This window comes from Nannospalax galili, unplaced genomic scaffold (genome assembly GCF_000622305.1).
Source record: "Nannospalax galili isolate Female #2095 unplaced genomic scaffold, S.galili_v1.0 scaffold164, whole genome shotgun sequence".
NCBI lineage: Eukaryota > Metazoa > Chordata > Mammalia > Rodentia > Spalacidae > Nannospalax > Nannospalax galili.
In genome coordinates, this window is record NW_008352060.1 from 44,826 (window position 1) to 49,332 (window position 4,507).

Genomic DNA, 4,507 nt, shown 5'->3' on the forward strand with positions numbered 1-4,507 from the left:
ATCAAATTATCTTTTTTTGCAGACAATATATTACATCTAGCTAAAAATTCTACCAGAATACTCCTAGAAATGATTAACACTTTCAATAAAGTGGCAGGGTACAAAATTAATCTACAAAAGTCTGTAGGCTTTCTATGTACCACTAACAAGCAATCAGAGAAAAAGTACACGGAAACAGTCCCTTTCATAATAGCCACAAAAAATAAACAATAAAACATCTCAGAATAAACATGACCAAAGACATTAAAGACTTCTACAATGAAAATTTTAAATCTTTAAAGAAAAAGATTGAGGAAGACATCAGAAGATGGAATGGCCTCCCATGTTCATGGATTGGAAGAATTAATTTTGTGAAAATGACCATTCTACCAAAAGCCATTTACAGATTCAATGCAATACCCACCAAAATCCCCATTACATTAGAAAAAAATCCTAAGATTCATATGGAACCACAAAAGACCTCGGATAGCCAAAGCAACCCTGAGCACTAAGAACAATGCTGGGGGGAGTTACTATATCAGATATTAAACTATATTACAGAGCTATAGTCACAAAAACAACATGGTACTGGCACAAAACTAGACACATAGATCAATGGAACAAAATTGAAGACCCAAATATGAATACATTCAATTTCAGCCGCCTGATATTTGACAAAGGGGCCAAGAACATTAACTGGAGGAAAGACAGCATGTTCAGCAAATGGTGCTGGAAAAATTGGATCTCCACCTGTAGAAGAATGAAAATAAGCCCCTATCTTTCACCTTGCACAAAAATCTACTCCAAATGAATCAAAGACCTCAATGTGAAGCCTGAAACTCTGAAACTGTTAGAAGAAAGCATTGGCAATAACCTACAAGCCATAGGTGTAGGAAAGGATTTTCTAAACTGGACATCAACTGCAGGAAGCAAGGTCAAGAATCAACAAATGGGACCTCATTAAACCAAAAATCTTCTGTACATCAAAAGAAACAACCAAGGAAGTGAAGAGAAAACCCAAAGAATGGGAGAAGATCTTCACCGGCGACACATCTGACGGAGGCTTAACATACAGAATATATAACGATCTCAAAAAACAAAGTATCAAGAAACAGAGTAAACCAATTAAAATATGGGCCAATGAATTGAACAGAGAGTTCTAAAAAGAAGAAATAAAGATGGGTAAGGAGCATATTAAAAGGTGTTCAACATCACTAATAATTAAGGAAATGCAAATTAAAACCACGTTAAGATTTTCATCTTGCCCCAGTCAGACTGGCTAAGATCAAGAGAAGAAATGAAACCAAGTGTTGGAGAGGATGTGGGGAAAGGGGAACACTCATCCACTGCTGGTGGGACTGCAAACTTGCTCAACCCCTAGGGAAAGCACTGTGGAGAACTCTTTAAAAACTACAAATGAACCTACCATTTGACCCAGTTATATCACTCCTTGGCATATGCCCAAATAACTCATCCTATTGCAGAGACACTTGTACATCCGTGTTTGTTGCTGGTCTTTTCACAATAGCTGAGAGTTGGAAGCAACCTAAGCGTCCCTCAACTGACGAGTGGATAATGAAAATGTGGTTCATTTATATGAAAGTAAAGAAAGGTGAAATCATGAAATTTGCAGGTAAATGGATGGAACTAGGAACTGTTATACTAAGTGAAGTAACACAGACTCAGAAAAAACAAAAAACAAAAAAAACGACAAATGTTCTCCCTTATATGTGGATCCTAGCACCAAATCCTGACAAGTGAATATTTATCCAGACATAACTACAGGGACCACGATAATGAAGAGGAACCAGGAAGGTAAAGGAAAAGAAAGAATCTGAAATAGAAGAACTGTAGGAGACAGGTGTTAATAATGGAGAGATGGATAAAAATACAGGTTATTTTAACAGGAGGGGGGAGGGAAGGCTATACAAGGAACCTAGGGGATGAAGGGAAAGAAGGAGCTCAAGAGAGGTGAGACCATAGGAGAAGGGTATTATTAAGGGAGAAATGGGAAAAATGGGGGCACCTTAAATTAGGAAACCATGGTGGAATGGTTAGGCAACGTGAGAGACAAATAATGCCTATCTAGCTTTAGAAAACCAGAGGGAACCATACTAGGCCAACAACTTACTGACAAATTATATACACAACCACACTAAAGAATGTAATATATGTCTAAGAAATGTTTATCTGAGAGTGTTTGGTCTTTGCCCAAGCACTACCTACATGGCATATGGTAATTAAAAGTTCCAGACTGGTGGAAATAACCTTCTTGGATGCTTAACAACCATACTTTGAAGCCTAAACTAATTTGGTCAGGGGAATATAAATTTTTGCTCCTTGCCCTCCTAGGTCAACTAAGTTCCAGGGGACTATGAGCATCTCTCAAAATGTCCTGTAACTGTGGTGAGTCACCTGTCCTCTTGAGCAAGTAGGCCATGGAGACCCCACCAGATGGACCTGAATCAGTGTCCAGTCTATAAAGAGGAGTGTCAACACAGAGGAAACATTTCCTCCATGCTTATATGTGAAGCCAGCAATGGTCAAGCAGGACCTTTGACTTATTTTCACATAGACAGAATTGGTAAAAGAAAGGAGCCAGGGGCTCCTCCAAAGCCCATGTTACCCCTGAGGAACAGCTCCTCAAACAACCTTAAGAGTAAAAATAAATTGTTTTGTCTGGGCCAACTGCATGGTCTTAAACACCCCAAAGGAAAGTATAACCAAAGATTAAGTATATCAGTTTAATTTTTTAAGAGTCCATGTGAATAGTTAAAGGCTACATAGCAAGAAACTATGCCAGACAGGAGATACCTTCCTTTGAGTTATTGGCCAGGGTGGCCCAAAAGACTACCAGACAGTAATCCAGCATAGGACTGGGAAAATGAACAGCAGACCCCATTCTTATCTAAAGGAATATTGAGAAATGATTGCTGCTGGATGAGGAACAGCTGATCTTCCTAAAACAAGGTTCTCTAGATAGGCTGACTAGAGTCAGCAGAAAGACAAGCACTGGAGAATGGCTGGGGGTGTCAACAACACAGTGAATGGTAACAGGGATGACAGAGTATATGGGCTTCAGGGTGTGGGAGGGGGGAGGCTATGGGAGCGTGCCATTTGGGAAGTGGGTATATAGATGAATAAGATTGTGTGGGATATTCTGTATGATATACACAAAAAATCAAAATTTTAAGACATATTTCAGGAGGAAGCATAAAAATTTACTTCATGTTAAACAGTAGAAGTGATAAACATTACCAGTGAAATCTACTTGATGACTTTATGTCCATACTCAGGTACTAATGATCCGAGTGTAACCGACTGTGACTAGTAACAATCAGACACACAGAGATTAAAGACACACGTGCAAACATCTAGTGTTAGTAGCATTAAAAATGTAGGAAACAGCATATTTTAAAATGAAATGAAGATCTTTAAAAGGTAAAAACTCATTCAATTTTATGTGTTACAGGGTTTATACTGAGTTCAATATTGTATGGATGTATTAATTCAACTGTGAACCTAAAAATTTACATCCAGTTTTGAAAGAGATGTATACTTGTTCTGGAATGTGTTACTGTATATGTTAAAGCTGTAATGAAATGCTTCTTCTAAAAAAAAAAAAGAAGTCCACATAATAATGCAAAAAAAATATGAGTCTTTCTGTAGGAAACAGTATATTTTAAAATTAAATGGAGATCTTCTTTAAGGTTAAAAACTCATTCAGTTTTATGTTTTCCAGGTTTTATACTGAGCTCAATACTGTATAACTGTATAGATTCAACTGTGAACCTAAAAACTACATCCACTTTTGAAAGAGATGTATCTTTGCTCTGGAAATTGTTATTGAATATGTTAAAGGTGTAATGAAATTAAAGGTTAAAATCCCAGTCAATTTTATGGCTTACAGGGCTTATACTGAGTTCAATATTGTATGACTATATTAATTCAACAGTGAAACTAAAAATTTTATAATCACTTTTGAAAGAGATGTATCTTTGCTCTGGAAACTGTTATTGAGTATGTTAAAGCTTTAATGAAATGCTTCTTTTAAAAAAATTTAAAAATATTCAGATCCTCAGGCCTCTTGGGGTAAGTCTATAGCGCAACTCTCGTGCCGGGACTCCCTAAGGCATATTCACCCTTCCATCCCTCCTGCCATTCTATACTCCTAGTTTGGGCCCTGAGCCATTCCTAGTCTTGGGGCCCCAGACACCTGGGGAACCAATACTGCTTCCTGATCCTTCTCACCCAGACCAACTCAGTCCCTTTCTGTAGCACAGCTCTCCATGCCGGGACTCCCTAAGCCACATTCACCGTTCCATCCCTCCCGCCGTTCTATACTCCTACTCCTAGTTTGGGCCCTGTGCCATTCCTAGGCTTGGGGCCCCAGACACCTGGGGAACCAATACCGCTTCCTGACCCTTCTCACCCAGACCAACTCAGTGCCTTTCTTGGGCCCCAGGAGCACCGCTTCTGGTCCTGGCCCCGCCCTCACCTCTCTCTGCTTCCCTGGGCCTGCACCACC